Source organism: Lepus europaeus, chromosome 10 (genome assembly GCF_033115175.1).
Source record: "Lepus europaeus isolate LE1 chromosome 10, mLepTim1.pri, whole genome shotgun sequence".
NCBI classification, from domain to species: domain Eukaryota; kingdom Metazoa; phylum Chordata; class Mammalia; order Lagomorpha; family Leporidae; genus Lepus; species Lepus europaeus.
Window position 1 is genome coordinate 18,843,500 of NC_084836.1, and position 6,000 is coordinate 18,849,499.

Genomic DNA, 6,000 nt, shown 5'->3' on the forward strand with positions numbered 1-6,000 from the left:
AAATTTATTATTTATTCTCAAAGCCAAAACTTGATAATATTGATCTTGTTATTTGTGGTCATCAGTCAATTCCTAACATATTTTAGGGGTTATAGAAATATTTGTAGGATACAAAACTGAATGGGAGGAGTATAAGGAACAAAATAATTACTTACGACTGGGGAGTTGTTATAAGTAATTCCTTGTGCAACTCTAGAAGGTGTGTCTGACATGGTAGTTATTGTGAATGTCTTCCTCAGAGCTGCATAACATACAACCTGCACAGATGTATGTAGAAACTCTGGGGTAAAAGAGGAATCAGAAAATGCACCCAGCAAAATGTGGACTTTGAACTGGTCTTTGGGTATACAAAGGATTTCTACATGTGGAGAAAAGAGCACGGGCATTTCAGACCCAGGAAAGAACCGATGCAGAAATCCAGAGTAAAGCAAAGGCAGCTGGTAGATCAGGTGGCTGAGAATTACGCTGAGACAAGGAGCTTATAAAAGAAGGGAGAAGGAGCTGCTCTGCTACTCAAAAATGGAAAATATTGATTGCTCCACTGAGAAGGAAATAAGTTGAGCCGCCCATGGTTTAAGATTCTCACTGCACCTGCCTTGTGGAAAGACTGAAGAAATGAATGGCAGAAAGACGCCTTTGAGGCCACCACTGTAGTGTAGTTGAGAGATGAGAGATACCTAACCAAGACAGTGATCAAGTGCGTAGAAAGGAGAGCATAAAAAGAGCTTTGTGGTCTATTGACTGCTCCAGGGGAAAGAGAGGAGTGAAAAATCATCCCCTAGGGTGACTTAGAAGACAGTGGGGGTAACTGCAAAAGGGAATTTTGAAAATGGAGACAATGTGGCCAGCGCCATGGCTCACTTGGCTAATTCTCTGTCTGCAGCGCCGGCACACCAGGTTCTAGTCCCAGTCGGGGAGCCAGATTCTGTCCCAGTTGCTCGTCTTCCAGTCCAGCTCTCTGCTGTGGCCCAGGAGTGCAGTGGAGGATGGCTCAAGTGCTTGGGCCCTGCACCCATATGGGAGACCAGGAAGAAGCACCTGGCTCCTGGCTTCGGATTGGCGCAGTGCGCCAGCCGTAGCAGCCATTTGGGGAGTGAACCAACAGAAGGAAGACCTTTCTCTCTGTTTCTCTCTCTCTCTCTGTCTAACTCTTCCTGCCCAAAAAAAGAAAATGGAGACAATGTGCTCAGCATAGCTTGCATTACACTTGAGGTACCAGCACATACAAATCTCTGGTCCAGAGTTTAGGAAAGAATTAAGAGGAAAATTTATAAGTTATCAGCCCACAGATAGTGGCTTAATCCATACAGGCCAAATAGAGACTGTAAGCTCCTCAGTGGTTCTTATGTGTGGATAGATGGGGAAGCCTGGTCTAGTTTACCTATTTCCAAGTAACAACTTCAAAACCTATTTACAAAACAACCATTTCTCTGCTGATGATTTTGTGAGTCAGGAATTTGGAAAGGGCATGCCTGGGTCCTTTTGTTCCACATGTTATTAGAGGCAATGGCTGGGCCTAGAGGACCAACTTCCAAGATGATTCCTCCTGTCACCCATGGGCTCTGATCTTTTGAGGACACTTCATATGGCTTGAGTATCTGATATCGTGGTGGGATCAAGAGAATCACACTTGCTGCAAGAGGCAGGAAGTGAAAGCCACCATTGCCCATACAGGCCCTCGCCTAGAAGTAGCACAGCATCACTTGTGTCACCTTCTCTGCGTCAGAGAGCACAGGGCCTAAGCTTATTCAAGAGGTTGAGAAACAGTCTATGGCACAGTCCCATTGCAGAAGGAGATATTTTGGAGCCATCTTTGGAAAAACCCCTCTGCTACCGGAGTAGTTATCGAAACCACTTGAGAAACTGTGGCAATTGACAGCTACCTACACGTCCAAGTGTTCCAGAGTTCAGTAGAGAATTCTGATAATATGCCTGAGGAATACCCACTCCCATAGAACATAGAAGAAAAGTGGCTCAGGACTGAAATGTACAAGGAAGGGAATGACTGTGAGTAGGGGCTTCCCGCTGTCAGACCAGAGGTGAAAGAAGTGAACGGGAAGCAACCTGCGAGACCAAAGAGGAGGGGACTTCATGAGAGTGGGTCTGAGGCGCCAGATGCTACGGAGACGGCGTGAGAACAAGGCAGAGGCTGTTGAATCTGACTTGAGATGCTTTCAGGCATCTCTGAAATCCGTGTCAGTGGGGTGGAAAACTGAGTTCAGAAGCTCACAAAGCGAGTCTGCCGTCAGAATGACTCCCTGCCCTCCCTTCCCCCTGCCTCCGTAGTTTGACCATCCTCATGAAACATTACTTATGAGGAGTGAAACAGCAGCTATATGACCGCAATATACCCCACTAGCTGTTCTACAACAGCGGCCTACCCAGTATACAACAAATGAGAACAATGTGGTGATAGACTTTGGAGGCAGCTAAGCTGTGAGCTTCAAATAACCGGGGACATGTTCCTGCTGCTGCTGCTCTGCTTTGTCTTTGCAAATGCATTGTTTGATGTGTTGATCAGCATTCTCTAGAGAGGCAGGACCACCAAGATGGATAATAGTTGAGGGGGTTGCTTTATTAGGGAAATTGTCTCACACAATTATGGAAGTTGAGAAGTCCCTGGTAGGCCATTTTAAGATAAGCTGCTTTTATTTCCATTTTTCATGAACAGTCTGAAGTGGGTGCATCTGTGGTGGTTGATTGATTGTTAACCAGCGCAGGATGCTTTTAGCTGGAGTACCTGGAATCTTTTCGACATGACTTTCTCATACTCTGTCAGGCTAGCCTACTGCTGTAGTTGGAATGCACACCTCCCAGATTCATATGTTGCAACATAATCATCAATGGGCCATTATTAAAAGCTGAGGCCTTTAAGAGGTATTGGTGGTGCTCTCATGACAGATGATTGACTTTATCTTTGTACTTTTTCAACCCTCTGGAGGAAACATTTTTTCATCCCCTTTGGAGGAAATAGAATTCAAGGTGTGGTGCTGGAAGGAGAGACCAGGCCCTCACCAGGCACAAACCCTGCTGGCACCTTGATGAACTTCCCAAACTCCAGTACTGTGAGAAATGAATTTCTATTTTTTTATAAATTACCCAGTTCAGATATTTTACTATAGTCGCAGGAATGGGCTGAAATCTGGGTTGTCTACATGGTGGTAACAAGGTTCCATCTGCTCAAGCAGAAGTATACAAGGTCTCTAAGAGGCCTAGGCTGGGAAGTGGCACACCATCACTTCCACCACATTCTATTGGCCAAAGCAAATTATAAGGCCAGCTTAGATTGAAGACATAGGGAATTGTCTACCCCACCGTGAGAGGAGTGGCAGAGTCGTGATGCAAGGGATTTGGTCAAGATAGGGACAAAGGACCATGGCCACCTTTGCCACGATCTACTACACAGAGAACAGAAAGCACAATAGGCCTGGGCTTGAGAGAACTGAGGTCAGATGCAGACTTGGCTGCAAATTCACTCTGTGACCTTATACACATCATTCACTCTGGGCCTCAGACTCCTCAGCTCTAATTCTATATTAATATTTAAAAATACCATACTCTGTTCTTGTTTGCATTCAACAAATGTTTATTTTCTTGAAATATTTTTTTGAACAAGACTTGAAAATACTCTCTGTTTTCTAATGTGGTATTACTTGGGGCCAGCATAAGGGAAAACATCTGCTTTTATTTTATTCCCTTGACAGGGATTCTAAATATTTGTAATTTACATGAAAAAAATTACAACAGTCCTATTGGGTTTCTTTCAAATGTGAAGAAAGAGAAAAGGTTTTGCAAATGAGAATGTGATAGAAGCCACCTTTGCAGGAAAACAATCTGAAGATGGTGTTTGTGCAGAATGGCTCAAAAGCAAAATCCCCAAGTCCTTGTCTCCTCTAAGAAGTGCTGGTAGACAGGTTGTGTTTGAGAGATTTAGCTTAGCAAACTCTCTGGAGAATGCTGTAAGAAGGGTTATCATGACTGGGTGTATGGAGCCCTTGTAAATCCCTTCCCCAGTGAAACTAGGAAGCCATTCCTAACCAGCCACTGGGGCCATCCTCAAGCAGTGTTCTCCCCACCCCAGTCCCCCAGAGAGCTCCCCAGGAAGCTGCCTTCAGCAAAGCCAAGTCTCAACACAGTTTGCACAGTGCGGCTGAGTTTCACCAGGATCTTCATCCTTCGTGATCCTGTTCTCAGCACTCAGTGCTATGCTGGAGTACCTCTGAAGATGAACAGCCACGTTAGCTCCAATCAGCACAAAAATTGTTAACTAGCTCGCCCCTGTTTCCAAATCGCTCTAGCCTGGTCCCTTGCTCCATCCCCTAGCTACTTGCTTCTCACTCTTGTCCGTATTTTTCTCTTTCTCATTCTCTTATTCAAATCCTAACTAAACTACAAAGTCAAGCCGATTCTGCCTCTCCTGGAAGCGTCACCTGCCAACTCTAGGTCTTGCTAATGTCTTCCATACAGTCATGGGTTCCACAGAAGGCAAATTGAGTATGCTTGGAGCGTGCATAAGGCAGGGGTATTACCCCATCCTCCCTCACCCCTGCCACTGCCTCACCACACCCTACACACACTCACACACACACACAAAATACCCCCGCTTTGATTAATGTATCCAGATATTTGAAATAGAAAAATTCAGAAAGACTTTATTTTCATTTTGACATATATAACTCTTGTGAGATTTTAAGAAATAACATTATTCTGCATTGTATGAGAAGGGACATGGAAAAAGGTATATTTTTCAGTGTACAGTCTCTTCAGTTTTTCATTTTGTGCTGATCTTTCCTCTGAACTTACATTGTATTTAATATGGTTTCCATAGACTTTGACACTTGATTGTCTATCATCGCAAGTGTGGGTATGGTCTCGTGCCAAGTATGTGGATTCTGAAGTCAGATCAGCGTGGATGGAATCCTGTCTCTGACACTGACTGACCCTGTGAGTTGAGGCAAAGTCTCCTGCCGTGGCTGTCATCAGCTCCTTCCCTCCCTGCATGTTCATACTTCTCTTCTCTGGACGGGTAAGCCTTCTTTCCATTCTGCTTAAATCTCGCTGGGCCTGTGACAGCTCTGAGCACTAGATGGTGGCAGGAGTGACATTCTGAGACTCTCAAGCCCCGGCTTGCAGAGAAACGGGCACTCCTAGTTCTTTCCTCTTGCAGTGTTTCTTCTTGGGGCCCGGATGCCATCCCATGAGGGGCCCAGGGAGGGACAGGGATGGGCTCTGCTGGCCACTCCCAGCTGTGCTCTCAGCTGACAGCCAATACCAGTTAGCAGCTGGATGAATGAGCCATCTTGGATAGTCTAGCCCAGTGGAGCCTCCAAATAAATGCAACCCAAGACAACACCACATGGAGCAGAACTAGCCAGCTGAGCCCAGGAAACTCACAAAACTGTGACACAATAAAATGATGGTTATGTCAAGCCACTCTGTACCAACAGATGTGCGAAACAGCATTTAACCTCACTATGCTTTGGTTTCTTCCTCTGTAAAATGGGGTCAAGGATGGTCCCTATCTCATGGGATTGTTCTGAGAGGCAGATGACTTGAGATGTACAATAAGGGATAGTGCTATTTATCTTTTGCTGTACTATACTTATCATCATCATTGTTACTTTTAATCATGCAAGGAAAGTTTCTGCCACTGGCTCCAGGACTTTCAAGAATTAAAGAACAGACTTGAATGAAGAAGGTGGTAGAAACAGATGAGAGGCCAGCACCATGGCTTAACAGGCTAATCCTCCACCTTGCGGTGCCGGCACACCGGGTTCTAGTCCCAGTTGGGGTGCCAGATTCTGTCCCGGTTGCCCCTCTTCCAGGCCAGCTCTCTGCTATGGCCCAGGAAGGCAGTGGAGGATGGCCCAAGTGCTTGGGCCCTGCACCCGCATGGGAGACCAGGAGAAGCACCTGGCTCCTGGCTTTGGATCAGCGAGATGCGCCGTCCGCAGCGGCCATTGGAGGGTGAACCAATGGCAAAAAGGAAGACCTTTCTCT